Genomic DNA, 15644 nt, shown 5'->3' with positions numbered 1-15644 from the left:
GTTATCTAGGACAGTGCTACTTAAAAGTGGTGGTCTACAGACCAGTACCAGTCTGAAAGCGATTGGTTGCTGTTCTGTGGAAAGTTTCCAGGAAAGAAAGGAACAAATATAGCACATTGGCACAAACATGGTACCAATTGCTGGTTCAATAGCGGGAGAAATGGCTGAAAATAGCATGAGAAGTAAACTGTAGGGCAGAAAACAGGAACCTCTGGCCTAGGAAGGTAATCTTGTCCAGGAATCCAGCCGGTGGAAGGTCCAGTGCAGCCCTACCCCATTTTATTGTTTGATTTGATTTATATCATCCTTTCCTCCATAAATGGACTCGAAAATTGTGTACAACTTAAATTATATCAAAAAATAGCTAAAATGGTATGTGTGCATGTGCTTTAAAATAAAAAATATCTAAAATGTGTGTGCGCATGCACCTTCAAATCACCTGTTGACGTATGAAGGCCCCATTCATTTCATAGGGTTTTCTTAGACAAGGAATACTCAGTGGTGGTTTTATCAGTTCCTTCCTCTGAAATATCACCTACAGCACCTGGTATGTGTTAGTGGTTTCCCATGGAAATACTAGTTAGGGCAGACCTTGCTTAGCTTCCAAGGTCAGACTGGGATCTGATGCCTTTAGGGCAGTGATGGCAAACCTATGGCACGTGTGCCAGAGGTGGCACTCAGAACCCTCTTTGTGGGCACATGTGCTGTCACCCCAGCACAGAGTTTGCCAGAGTTTGTTACTGGAAAGCCAGAGGGACATGGCACTTTGCAATAAATAAGGGGATTTAGGGTTGCAATTCGGGCACTCGGCCTCTAAAGGTTCACCATCACTGCTTTAGGGTATTTAGGCTGATAAGGCAGTATGTATATAGTATAAAAGTTAAAGAAAGCATTGAAGATTTGCCCATTCCTTTCATCTTCATTCCTACCAATAAATTCCTGTGCTATTACCAGTGTTATCTCTTCACTTGAGATTGTGTTGCTGTACCGTACGGTGTAGTATCCATCTTCAGATGTAAATGCCTTCTCTCAAAATAGTTACAAGATCAAACAGTCCTCTAGTTTAGGGATTAGAAATGGAGGTAAGGTCATCACTTGTAAATTACCAAAATACAAAAGACCATCTCCTCTTCTCATTAAAACTGTCTTTCTGGAATGATTCCATGGGATGTGAATATAGTGTCTGGAAAAGAAAATTGACATGTATGTATGTACACACTTGTGCTCCTTGGCCTCTTTGAAACCTGTCTAGTTATTGTAATGGTGTTCCATGGACATTTTTCTTCCACTGGAACTTGTTCTCATATTTTGTTCCCAATAAAGATAGGGGAGATTAAGTTTGCTAGTTTAAAATTGCTCTCTTGCCTCTTAGCCCACCTGGCAAGCTCTTTTGTATTTAAAGACCCCAAGAGCAGAATTTTGTCAACCCACATACACTTGAATTTATGTAGCCTGAATTTGTCACACTGGATTTTAAAGCTGTGTTGAATTAAAAAGCTTCAAACTATGAAATACTTGTGCTGTCTCCTGGAACTCCTTTATCAAATTCTAAGTTCTTGTTTTTAATTTTGTTGCTATGCCAAAGTCTAAAATTCAGTATTTTTTCCTCTTACAAAAATGGATTGCTCCCTTAGAAAGACTTTCTGTAAAGAAGCTACGATGGTTTGCCTAGAATCATAGAGTTGGAAGAGACCACAAAGGCCATCTAGTCCAACCCCATTCTGCCATGCAGGAACTCCCAAAGCATACCTGACAGATGGCCATCTAGCCTCTGTTTAAAGATGTCCAAGGAAGGAGACTCCACCAAAATCTCTGAGGGAGTGTGTTCCACTGTTGAACAGCCCTTACTGTCAGTTCCTCCTAATGTTGAGGTGGAATCTCTTTTCCTGGAGCTTGTGTTCATTGTTCCAGGTCCTATTCTCTGGAGCCTGAATTGTACAGGGTAGAAGGCAGGATACCTGTGAGTACCAGACACTGAGAATGAACAGAGTATGGCCATTTATTTCATGCTCTGCTTGTAGACTTGCAAAGACATCTGGCTGGCCTCTGTTACATTCAGAACACTTAATTTGAAGGGCCTTGGTGATTTGGACTGGATCTTGGGGAAAAAATACTTTTTGAACTGCAATTCCCAAAGCCTGGCTAGTGGTTCTGTTAAATTACCTGTGAGCAAAGGTAACATTTCCAAGCTCTGATTTGAAAATACATTGCCATGCTAGATCAGACCAGTTTTGCCATTGTTGTTAATTGCCATTAAGTTGATTTTGGATTGACCCTATGAAAAAGAGACACCCAAGTCACCTTGGTATAAACGTAGTTGCAGCTTCAGCATCTCTGACTTCCTTGATTGTGTCTATTCATCTGTAATGTGGTCTTCCTTTTTTCTTACTGCTTTGTACCTTGCCAAGCATGACTGACTTTTCTAATGTCTTCCCATGAAATGTCCAAAGTACAACAGACTCAGCTTAGTCACCTTGTCTTCTTGAGAAAGTTCAAGCTTGATTTGCTCTAGGACCCATTTGTTTGTCTGTTTTGCAGCCCGTGGTATCTGTAGAACTCACTGCCATCATCATCTAATGTGTTAATTCTCTTCCTGTCATTTTTCTTCACTATCCAGCTTTCATAACCATACATAGAAACTGAACTATGATAGCATGGACAATCCTTCGGTATTCAATTATATATTTTACAACTTTGTCTAGTTCCTTCAAAGCTACCCAGCTATACCCAAGGTTATTAACCAACTTATATTAAACTCTTACCCAGCATTGACATCTTGGGCTTGAAAACAAAGGGTTCCATAATACGGGAATAAAGTTATACCACTGTAGTTACTGTAGAAGTCTAGATCTTTTTTGTCAAAAAAATGAACCTCCCCAAAACTGGTTCAACTTATCCAATGGTCAGTGTAAGTGCTGTACCTTAACTTTTATCAAAAAAGGAACTATCACCTTCTCTGAGTAAAGTGGTGGAAGGCGGGAGATTAGTCTGTCCTGGGAAAACATAAAAGAATGTGGAGCTTCTGTCCTTTTTGAATGCCTGGATGGGAAAATGGTGGTGGCTTTTTGATGTAACTCCTCAAAGGAGCACCAAGAGAGTAGAAGGGGTTGGTGCTTCTTTTAGGTTCCTGAGGTTGAACTAAGCTCTCACCTTTCACCATTCTTCTCTGAAAAGGGGATGATTCCTTCCTTGGTAGGAGTTAATACTGTATCTGAAGTAACATTTGTCCACCTCACCAAAGCCTTCGACACTGTGAGTAGAAAAGGTCTGTGGCAGATCCTGGAACGACTAAGATGCCCCCCCAAATTCCTCCAAATGATCACCCTGCTACATGAAGGCCAGCAAGGTCAAGTCAGATATGGCGATGCTCTCTCGGAGCCCTTTCTAATAACTAATGGTGTAAAAAACAAGGTTGTGTTCTTGCTCCAATTTTATTTACAATCTTCTTCAGCATGATGCTCCAAAGGGCTACGGCAGATCTCAAAGAAGAAGACGGCATTTACATACGCTACCGTACTGATGGTAGCCTGTTTAACTTAAGCCGCCTGAGGGCCCGCACTAAGACTCTAAACTATCTAGTCCGTGAGCTGCTTTTTGCTGATGATGCTGCCCTCGTTGCCCATATGGAAGCAGCTCTGCAACGCCTAACATCTTGTTTTGCAACAGCTGCAGAACTCTTTGGTCTGGAAGTCAGTCTGAAGAAAACGGAAGTTCTCTACCAGCCGGCACCACAGGAAGAACACTACCATCCCCACATCACCGTAGGCACATCTGTGCTTAAGTCTGTCCAGCAGTTCATCTACTTGGGAAGCATCATCTCCTCAGACGCCAAGATTGATAAAGAGATCGATCACAGACTGGCAAAGGCATATAGCGCATTCGGAAGGCTTCACAAAAGAGTCTGGAGTAACAAACATCTGAGGCGAAGTACAAAAATCAGTGTGTATAGAGCCATTGTACTGTCTATTCTCCTCTATGGGTCTGAAACATGGGTCACCTATCGCCAACACCTACGACTCCTTGAACGCTTTCATCAGCGCTGTTTACGCACAATTCTAAATATACACTGGACTGACTATGTGACGAATGTTGCTGTCCTCGAGCAAGCAGGGATCACCAGCATTGAGGCCATGCTATTGAGGACGCAGCTGCGCTGGGCAGGACACGTTTCTAGGATGAAGGACCATCACCTCCCCAAAATAGTATTCTACGGTGAACTCGCCACGGGTCAGCATAAGAGGGGCACCCCAAAGAAGAGATACAAGGACTCCCTGAAACAACTTCTCAGGCTTGGCCAGATAGATCACCAACGATGGTCCTCCCTGGCCTCGCATCGGGAGGCATGGAGACGCACTATCCATGACGCTGCACCTTCTTTGAAAGCTCACGCCGAACAAGCCTCGAAGAGAAATGACAACGCAGAAAGAACCGCAACCTGGAAACATCACCCAAGGAGACCTTCTGCTGTGCTTTCTGCAACCAGACCTGCTTATCCCGAATTGGCCTTTTTAGTCATCAACGCGCTTGTACAAAGCACGGGACGAGTCCTTCCTGAATCTTTGTTCGCGAAGCAAAGCCAGAGAGAGAGAGGCCTGTTACAGACTGCCAAAATAAAGCTGCTTCGGGTCTCTTTGGAGGTATGCTGTTTAAATGATGCATGGGTCCTAAGAGTCCGGAGGTCGCGCCAAAGCCACACTCCATTCGTAAGCACTGGAGTGCAGCTTTGGTGCAGCTTCCAGATTCTTAGGATGCATGCATCATTTAAACAGCATACCTCCAAAGAGACCCAAAGCAGCTTTATTTTGGCAGTCTGTAACAGGCCAGAGAGTCTTGTCTTTACATCTTTTTGACATGTGCACATTTTCCTAGTTCTATCTGTGCCTGCCTGCCTCTCCTACATATTGCATAGCCACCATTTACCATGTTTCCCTGCTCATTCATCATATTTCCTTCCTCATAGGGTGAGCAGAAACATTTATGCTTGCTGGAATTTTGTATGTTCTTTGGCATCATTTTCCTTTCTTTCATCCTTTACATGTTTTATTATAACACGCCCCTAACTTTTACCCTTGACTTGTCCACGAGTCATAACAAAATCCTTCATTTTGGCCCCAAAACATGCCCTCAACCTATATATGAGATCAACATACACACGTATGGGCTCTTAGTATCTGCTGGGGTTTGATTCCAGGATCCCCGGTGGATACCAAAATCCATGGATGCTCAAGTCCCATTAAAAATAACGGCATGCAAAACTGTGTTCCTTATATAAAATGGCAAAATCAAGCTGTGCTTTTTGGAATATATATATATATATATATATATATATATATATATAATATTTTTAAACTGTGGATGCTTGAATTTGTGGATAAGTAATCCGTGGATGTGGAGGGCTGACTGTACAGTATGTATTCCTTGATGGATATGTTAATTCAAGGGCATTGTCCAAAGAGAAGCAATTGGAGAAGCTCAAGCAAGACATGACATGAAAGATGGTTGTATGTCTTGAGCATCTGCAGTAGATCCACAACGGTTTGACTCACAATTCTCCAACAGTAATAACAGAAATAAATATTTCCAACAGCAATAAATGTCTGCCTTGTCCCAAATTAGGCTTCTAAAGTGAACAAATGCTTGGAGGATAATGAGGATTTTTGTCTGAGTGAATGTATTCTCAGAAGTACACTCTCCATAATGTACAGTATTTTTCTACTGACCTGAATCACTGTTTTGTGCCTCGGTCTGTTTGGTCATTCTCTGAGTTTTATTAAATAATGAAATAGACCCCATAAGCCTGAAGTTGTTACTTTGGAGGTACAGAGGTGGTTGGTTTTTCAGAATTCCACCTGAATGCATTAACAAGATGGCTTGAGGAGCACTTCAGCTGTTGAGCAAAGAGATGTCCAGCAAGTAGACAGGAGGGTTTTTGATTCATAATAAATCCACATGAATGACATCAGAGAGTAATCATAGGAGCTCCTGTTCAGTCCACAGGTTTTACTCTCTCTTTTCCATTTAACTCTCTCTGTTCTTTGGATTAATTATTTCATTGTCTAGTATTTCTCCTGAGATATCCCTTCCACACAGGAGAGGAAGTTGTGGCCAATTCTATTGGCTCAGTGCTTTTCTTTGAGGCTTTTACTCTTTGCTACCTACCCTTAACATATAGATGATGCAACCTCTCATAAAGTTTACCAGCTGTGCCTAAAAGGTAGCATGTCAAGCTATCACTATCCTCTTCCATGGATAAATGAAGTCACTTATCCGCTAAGTGTTCTGGTGGATGTCATGCTAATTTCTCTCATTTGATGGATCACTTTTTAAATACATTGGGACCTCCATTATTCTCCCTAATGGATACTTATGTTGTGCTCTGCACGAAGCAACAACAGAGACAATGGCACGGGAGTCTGTGGTTGGAATTGTATTTACAAGATAGTGCAAATAAAACCACATTTATTTCTTCCAAAGCTTTAATGTCTGCCAACTGAATGAATGGTTTTTAATTTAAGTCTTGCTTCTTTGAGGTTGCAGGAAGGTTTTTGTTACTGATCAAGGTCCAAAGTAGTAGTGCCCATTGTATGTGGAGACTACAGATATAATGTTTGGCATCTTCACATATTGCAGCAGGAAATGGGAAATGCATTGGTGAAGATAATACTGAGGGGAATAGACCACTAGTGTAACCAGTACTTACTTCCAATGCCATTGTTGTCACTGAAGTGGTCAAGGCAGAGATCTGTCTCATTCCTGAAAGTGGATCCCCATTCTGAACTAATTCTGATATTTAGAAGAGCTTTCCCTGCCACATATTTTAGACTTTATCTCCCAGAATACTTTATAATTTGCATGCTGAGGTAGGGTTGAAGAGACTTCTAGTCCAGACATTTGTGTTGCATCCCTTTGAGCCATGATTGTGAAATTCTTTGCATGCAGCACTGTGGCATAACAGTGGCTACATATGGAAACCTGTGGGTTGGAACATTTGGATAAATTAAATCTCACTTTAACATATACTCCTCTCTATTCCTTCAGCACTTACACCTTCCCTTGATTTGCAACAGGCAAAAGGTTCAGCCTTTAGTTAAATTGTATGGGAATTTCTCAAGACTTGATCTCTGTTCAAAGTCTTCCATGATGTCATTCTGAGAAACTGACTGAAGTGTTTCCTATAAGATCCATCCTCTATCAGTGATTCCCAAACTGTGGCCTTCCAGATGTTTTGGACTTCAGCTCCCAGAATCCCAGACCACTGGCCAAGGTGACTTCTGGGAGCTGAAGTCTAAAACACCTGGGGGACCAGAGTTTGGGAATCACTGCTCCTATATATTGCAAAAGGCCTTCTTTTGATAATGAACAAAAGTAGGAAAGAGGTGAATAGTGCTTTTCAGAGCTAAAAGCATGAAAATTGAGTTTAAAGCCAGTTGTTCATTTTGCAGTAATTGCTGTGTATCTCTTTTCTGTGTAAATGCAGACCAGATTACTGCTCTAGTTGTCTCTCTTTTATGGTCCAGTTTATGCCAGACACAAGGGATGAACAACATCCTAGTGCAGGGGTAGGCAACCTGCGGCACGCGGGTTGGATGCGGCCTGGCGAGGCCTTGGGACCGGCCCCAGCCCTGTCCTGCCGCCGAGGCCTTTGGCGTCTCGCGCGAGGGGCATGGTGGGGCAATTGTCTATAGAAGCCTCAGAAAAATGCATTTATCTTAACATTTTTTTAAAAATCAGCAAATTTTTTTCACATGTCCTCCATTTTTATTTTTAAAAGTGTCCTCCATTTGAAAATTTTGTCCTACATTTGTCCCAGTTTATTTATTTATTTATTCATTCATTCATTTAAAATTATTTAATTATTTATTTTTTGGCTTCGGCCCCCCCAGTTGTCTGAGGGACAGCAACCCGGCCCCCGGCTCAAAAGGGTTGCCTACCCCTGTCCTTGTGGCTCTCCAGACCCTTCAGAGACTGCACTGCTTGCTGCCCTCACCAAAGTTTCTGCTGCCATTACAGTTGTTAGTATCTTCTGATTTCTTTTGAGAGTGTGTCTCCCACACAGTTGAGCCCAGTGGACTGGTAGAACAAGACTATCTCCTTCCCATCCAGAGGAGAGGTGGGGAGAATGGTTTTCTCCATCACCACCACCAAATTTCTAACAATTCTGTTTAATACTCATATAGAAAGCAAACTAAATCATGTATTGAAATGATCACAGTGCTCCCTATCAGGAATTGTGGAGTGTGCTTAGGCACTTATTACATTGGCATTTTGTTTTGGGCATATGCTCTTTAGCAGGGGTAGGCAACCTTTTTGAGCCGGGGGCCAGGTTGCTGTCCCTCAGACAACTGGGGGGCCGAAGCCGGGGGTGGAGCTTCCACCCTCCGGGGGCGGGGCCACATGCCGGGGGTGGAGCTTCCACCCTCCGGGGCGGAGCCGCATGCCAGGGGCGGAGCTTCCACCCCCCCAGGGGCCAGGCCTCCTCCTCTTTGCCGTCAGAGGCCGGGAAAGAGCTGGTGGGGGCTGCCAGCGCAGGAGGCCTCCCCCTCTTTGCCGGCCCCTGATGGGGCCCCAGGCCCCGTCAGAGGCCGGCAAAAAAGCCAGCAGGGGCCGCCAGTGCTGGAGGCCGCATCCTCTTTGCCGGCCCTTTTGCCGTCGCTGGGGCCCAACAAGAGCCCTCCCTATTCGAGGGCTCCGGCGGCTGCAGTCTCGCGCGACCTTTCTTGTGGTTGTGCGAGACTTTGCCTCTAGGCCGCCACCATTTTGTTTTTCAAAATGGCGGCACCCGGGAGCCGGGGAAAGCCGCAATCGGTGGCGGCCGGGACAGGCAGGGGCCGGCGGAAAGGCCTCCGCAGGCCGCATCAAGCCTGCGGGCCGGAGGTTGCCGACCCCTGCTCTTTAGTAAGCATTTATAGAATGTATCCATGTTGGGTTAAATGCGTCATACTGCTGTATTCATAGAATTGAATCCTACACAAGAGAATCATAGAATCCTAGAGTTGGAACAGACTGGAAGAAGAGCCATCCAGTCCAACCCCCTGCCATGCAGGAACTCTTACTCAAAGCATCCCTGACAGATGGCCATCCAGCCTCTGTTTAAAGACCTCCAAAGAAGGAGATTCCACTACAGTCTGAGGGAGTTTGTTCCACTGTCACATAACCCTTACTGTCAGGAAGTTCTTCCTAATGTTGAGGTGGAATCTCTTTTCCTGTAGCTTGCATCTTTGTCATCTTTCGGCCTCTGAGGGAGAGAGAAGGCTGGCCCAGTACCACCAGGGGCTAGCCTGAAGAAAGAGGCTCCTCCCTCCCTAACTGTCATCTTTCGGCCTCTGAGGGAGAGAGAAGGCTGGCCCAGTACCACCAGGGGCTAACCTGAAGAAAGAGGTTCCTCCCTCTCTAACTGTCATCTTTCGGCCTCTGAGGGAGAGAGGAGGCTGGCCCAGTTCCACCAGGGGCTAGCCTGAAGAAAGAGGCTCCTCCCTCCCTAACTGTCATCTTTCGGCCTCTGAGGGAGAGAGAAGGCTGGCCCAGTACCACCAGGGGCTAGCCTGAAGAAAGAGGTTCCTCCCTCCCTAACTGTCATCTTTCGGCCTCTGAGGGAGAGAGGAGGCTGGCCCAGTTCCACCAGGGGCTAGCCTGAAGAAAGAGGCTCCTCCCTCCCTAACTGTCATCTTTCGGCCTCTGAGGGAGAGAGAAGGCTGGCCCAGTACCACCAGGGGCTAGCCTGAAGAAAGAGGCTCCTCCCTCCCTAACTGTCATCTTTCGGCCTCTGAGGGAGAGAGAAGGCTGGCCCAGTACCACCAGGGGCTAGCCTGAAGAAAGAGGCTCCTCCCTCCCTAACTGTCATCTTTCGGCCTCTGAGGGAGAGAGAAGGCTGGCCCAGTACCATCAGGGGCTAGCCTGAAGAAAGAGGCTCCTCCCTCCCTAACTGTCATCTTTCGGCCTCTGAGGGAGAGAGTAGGCTGGCCCAGTTCCATCAGGGGCTAGCCTGAAGAAGAAGAGCCCTCCCTCCGGTCCATCTGCCTTGGTCCAGGCCTCAGAGGGAGAGAAGAATGCTGGACCTGATTCCCTCCCTCCCTCACCATTCCCTTCTCCTTTTGTGTCGTGTCTTTTAGATTGTAAGCCTGTGGGCAGGGAACTGTCTGTTATCCCCTCTATTGTAAACCGCTCGGATTCCCAGTGATTGGGCAGTATATAAATAAAACCTATTATTATTATTATTATTATTATTATTATTATTATTATTATTATCCATTGGTCCAGGTCCTATTCTCTGGAGCAGCAGAAAATAAGTTTGCTCCATCCTCATTGTGACACCCCTTCAAATACTTAAACAGGGCTTTCATATCACCTCTTAACCTTCTCTTCTCCAGACTAAACATCCCCAGCTCCCTAAGTCGTTCCTCATAGGACATGGTTTCCAGACCCTTCACCATTTTAGTTGTTCTCCTTATGACAGGCTCCAGTTTCTCCATGTCCTTTTTAAATTGTGGTGCCCAGAACTGGACACAGTATTCCAGGTGAGGCCTGACCAAAGCAGAACATAGCGGCACTATTACTTCTCTTGATCTAGACACTATACTTCTATTGATGCAGCCTAAAATCGCATTGGCCTTGTTAGCTGCCACATCACACTGTTGACTCAACACTGCAGAAAGTTAAGTTGCAGCATTGCAGAAATATCTCGGCTGTGCCAAAGGAATTGGAAAGAATGACTCTGCAGGAATAATTTCTCCACAGCATGGCCCTCATCTCAGTTCATTAAGGTGGAGCCAGGCACAGTTTCAATAGGCTACAGTTGGTTGGCCTTTGGATTGGATTTTTGTGAGTACCGTCCAGTCGCGAAGCATTTGAAAACCTGAAGAATGTCAATATGGATAGCTTCTTTTGTGGCAGTCTGTGCGCAGGACAAATGTTTACTTAACTGTAGAGATATACAGGATAGAGAGCTGGTTTATTTGTACAAGTTCTTTAATCATTCACTAACTGGTGATTAAGTATCACGCAGCTCTTTAAGAGGATGGCACCACCAGCATGCAAATATCAACTAATAATCCCTTCTCCACTCCCAAATGCCATGTGCAAAACTTTTTGAAATTTGAGAGAGCTGATAAGATGTTTGTGACATCCTCTGTAGAAGAGACGAAGAGGAAAAGTAGCACATTTCCACTGGGCTATTTATTACTAGTCTTTTGAGATTCCAAGCACTTTATTTGAATCACAGCCCTTCTATTTTGGGGTATTTTCATCATTGTCTTTATTGTACTCTCCATTGGTCTCGGCAACTTCCAGATATATTTCCCACATTTTTTTGAGTTTCAATTTTTTTTAAAAAAATTAAAAACAAATTAAAACTTCTTTTACCAGTGAAATAAATTTAAAGCTAGCACTATAAAGATCTTAGACTTGCAGTATTATGAAAGGCCTGCACTAAATATTTCCATCTTTTCTAGTGTTTTCATCCAGAGTGTCATTAAATCTCAAGCGCACCAGACTGTCTTAAAAGTGTGCAAATCTTCTAGAATTAAAGTCTTGGAAAGGGTCCTGTGGACCTTCAAATCGAACCCTCTGCTCAGGATCTCCAGATAGAGCTTCCCCGGTGGGTTACAAATTGTCTACAAATTGTTTACATAAATACACATTGTAATTTTTCACATAAATACATTTCAAAGAATGTTTTCTTTGGCTTTATACTATAAGGTGCATTTCAGAGTCTGATGAATTATATTTCCATCTGATTCAAATTACAGATACATATCCATTGGGAAGCAGAATTATTTGCATCTGCTGTCTGAAGTGTCAGAAGTTATAAGCTGTGAACGTAGTCCAGAAGAGCAGTGTGCAAGGAAGAATGTTAAATCTTTGAGGTCATTGGTCCTTTTTAGGGAGGCAGTATCTTTGAGAAGATTTAACGATTTCATAACCTCTCCAGCTTGGCCTCAGTAGCTTGTCCCTTAGTTCTCTTTTTTTTTTGCTACTCAACCCCTAAACGCTTTGTGGAAATTATACACTTGTAACAATTTATGAATAATGCCACTTTGATTTTCTATTCTACTTGAAGAAAAACATGCCACTGCTACCAACTGCTCATCTGGTAATAACTGCATAAGTTTATGAAATTTCAATAGTAGCATATGCTTCCTTACAGTATTTTAATTGAGGGCCAGCCAGCCTCTGCTCAAAGGATGGATGCTGCGTTCCCTGGGGGCAATCCTAGTCTTCCTGGAGAAATGTATTCCTTTTCTGGTGCTCTAATGCATATTTCATTATCACCCCATATCTCCAAACCATATAATATCTGAGAGATCACGTGAACTTGAACTATTATCTAGGGCTAGGATTTGCATCTCCACACCTCTTATATAGGAAAAAGAAAAAGAAAATAACTACTTTTCTACTGAGCTTCTCCAGTTCTTGACTGTCTGTGTTTCTAGGATGTTAATTTCAGAAACAGTGCCAAAGTACCTAAAATGTGTGTGTGTATGTGTGAGAGAGAAAGTTTTGAGAGTCCAAAGGCCATTTTACATCAGCCCTAACCTTAGAAGGCCTAACCTCTGCATTTTTGAGACCCCAGATAGCCAGTCATTCCACCAAAAGAAGCTAGACAGGGGGAGTGCATTGAGATCACTTTAGCATGATTTCCAGCTGCTTACTCCTGATATTTTAAAAAAGCTTTTTAAAGCATTGAACTGGGAAGGGGGCTCATAAAAGTGCCACTGACCTTTGCAAAGTCTTCTAAAGGATATGATATGCAGTTTGGGGGTGGGTGGGATTGGGGGATGCATGTCACCTCTTGGCCATGATTCTCTCCCCCAGCAGATCTACAAGCTTGTTGCATATCTATCTGTCTCTCCTATGTCTGTTTGCCATTTACAGTGGGTCCTCCACATTCGCTGGGGATAGGGGCACAGGACCCCCATGAATGTGAGAAAACCACAAATAAAGAACCACTATTTTTTTAACCTGAGAGAACACCTGTTTGGGAAACCAAAGATCCTCCAGTGCAACTCGGTGGTCAATATCTGCCAAAGGTTGACCATAGAATTATGCTGGAGGACCTACAAATGGCTAGAGAAGTGTTTTCTCTATGTCTTCCAGTACAACTCTATGGTTAACGTCCAACAGAGTTGCACTGGAGGAGCTAGAGATTCCTAGAGACAACATTTTAATTAAATACATAAACAGTTATCTGCAACAGGTTTCAGGGTTTGCAGTAGGGAAAGGAAACCATTATCCCTTGATTCCCTGATAGCAGTAATTCCATTGGTGTAGGTCATCATTCCATTTCAGGTATGTCATCTACTTATCGTAGAATCCTGACTTTTCCTGCTGTTTGTTGGTCAGTGTGCAGTGAGCCCTTGGTATCTGCTGTGGTTTGGTTCCAGGACCCCCCATGGGTACCAAAATTTGTGGTTGCTCAAGTCCCATTAAATGTGGTGGCATATTAAAATTATGCCTTTTATATAAAATGGCAAAATCATGGTTTCCTTTTTGGAATTTAGATATTTTTTAAAAAAAATTCAGGCCATGGATGCTTGAATCTGTGGATTTGGAGGGCTAACTGTATTTCAAAAAGTTTGTGTTAAAACAATTTATATAGGTTGCTCTGTGTATGTGTATGTGTGTAGAAAGGTCCTTGGAATGCAGAACTTGAGAGCCTGCTTATGTAGGGGCAAAGCTAGCCCCCTTGCAGTTTTCTCCAGGATCCAGTAGCTCTCTTGGTTGCTCTGCCTGCCATCAGGTGGTCAGGGGATGGATTTTACATCCTGCAAGGTTTTGTTTTCTTGATTAAAAGACCAATCTGACAACATGGCTCCTTGCCTGGAGTTAAGAGACATGGCCCAAACCGCAAATTCTGCTTGTGAACTTTCAGGAACATTACATTAGGTGCAATTTCTGCCTGCATAGGATTAAACAGACCTTTTATGTTATTGAGTTAACAAGACTTTCTTCTTATGACAGGTGATCTTGGATATTAGAAGAGTGGGTCAGGGCAGGATTTCCTGGAGTAGGGAGCTGGCCATCAGTGGCCAGGAACAAGGATGCAGAATACACTACAGAAATTAAACAACCATGAGCAGCTTCTTTTCAAAATGAGTATTATATAGTTGAGCTAGGACCAAGATTTTGAAGGATAACAAAACGTGTCTTTAGAAAACAAAAGTAGAAGGGAAAGCTGTAATTGCTCCATTTTGAATTTGCTCCCTTATAAAATAGCTGTATGTTCATTTTTGGAGTATTATGATCAAGACCCTAAAGCAGTGGTTCTCAAATTTTGGCCCCCCTCCCCAGATGTTTTGGACTTCAGCTCTCAGAAACCCCAGCCAGCTTAGCCAAAGTCAGGAATTCTTGGAGCTGAAGTCCCAAACATCTGGAGGACCAAAGTTTGGGAACCATTGCCCTAAAGGGTCTAAAGATGTACATTTTGTTACAGGCATATCTCAATTAACAAAGCTTCTACCAAAGATTTTTACAAAATCTTATGATTGCTCAGCTCCCTTTCCACCTCATTCTCTCCTTAGCTTGAAGTTTTTTGTAGGGAGCATCAGCTTTGGAAAGCTGGGGAAAGAGGGCTGGAAGAACACATATTTATGGTGTGGAGTTACACTGGTGTGTCTGTAGTAAGCAGTGCAATAAAACTTGAGCTGAATACTACTTTAGCTCTCCTGTAGCTGCGTGTGCCTGCCTACAACAGACAAGGTAAGCAGCAGCTGCCTGCAGAATCCTTACTGAAAATGCATGAACAGCAGAAAGGTGAAAACAGATATAAACTTGCCTCATCAGCTACTCGCAACATATTACAGCAACCATAGATCTGTATATTTGGTCTCCAAAATGGAAAGTGTAGGCTGGTGAAAGAACAAGTCATCATCCATGGAATGGATGTATTTTGGAAAAACCCTTCAAGTGGTTTGCAGAAGGTTCAAATTGTTTTCATTTAGTCAGTTTGACCTGTTTTGTTATTTTGGGCAAACATGTCGGTTTTGATTCAAAGGTTTGCTAAAACATCTTGAAGTGATATTTTTTTTGGTGGTGTAGGAATCTATCTCTATTCTTTCCATGTTGCTTCTCCCTCTGATACAAAATGTTATGTTAAAGAAGTCATGCTTAGGAGCACGTTGATTTTGTTAACTGAGGTATGCCTGTACATACGCTGAAAGCCGCACGGGGAGGAAGGGACGGCACATCCCATTGGGAGTAATGGAACCCGTGCCCATGGCACGCCACCGCATGCACAAGCCCCATTCATTTAAATGGGGCTTCAGCAGGTGCGGAATTGGCTTTATGCAGGGGAGTCCGGAATGGATCCCCCGTGTAAAGCAAGGGCGCACTGTACTAAGATTAAGCGTACGTGTATAAAGGCTTTGGTAATTCAACAAAAGTGAGTATATAAGAGTGGGCTTGTTTATATCATAAGAACATAGACCTACCTAGTCCAAAATTCTGTTCACACAATGACCAAACCCTTGCCCTTCTGGCAACCTACCATTAAGGCATGAGTGCATCTCCACTCTCCTTTATGCTTCCAGCAACTGATACACAAAATCATATTGTTTCTGGTACCAGAGGTGACATATAGTCATCCTGACTAGTTGCCATGGATGGATTTATCAAGTCCCCTTTCAGAGCCAATTTGGCAACTATTGCTA

The 15644-nt window shown here is 43.5% G+C and overlaps 1 protein-coding gene across 2 annotated transcripts in view; it reads left to right on the top strand.

Annotated features, from left to right (window-relative positions):
• The window catches only part of LOC149317893 (26S proteasome non-ATPase regulatory subunit 1), a 141296-nt gene that overhangs the window by 53022 nt on the left and 72630 nt on the right, over positions 1-15644 (top strand). The gene's annotated exons all lie outside the window — the stretch shown is intronic.

The sequence above is a fragment of the Sceloporus occidentalis genome, unplaced genomic scaffold (assembly GCF_023333645.1).
Source record: "Sceloporus occidentalis isolate IW3139 unplaced genomic scaffold, rSceOcc1.0.p SCAF_2, whole genome shotgun sequence".
Classification (NCBI taxonomy): Eukaryota; Metazoa; Chordata; class Lepidosauria; order Squamata; family Phrynosomatidae; genus Sceloporus; species Sceloporus occidentalis.
Note: the sequence above shows the minus strand (reverse complement) of the source record. Positions and strands in the feature narration are given on the sequence as shown.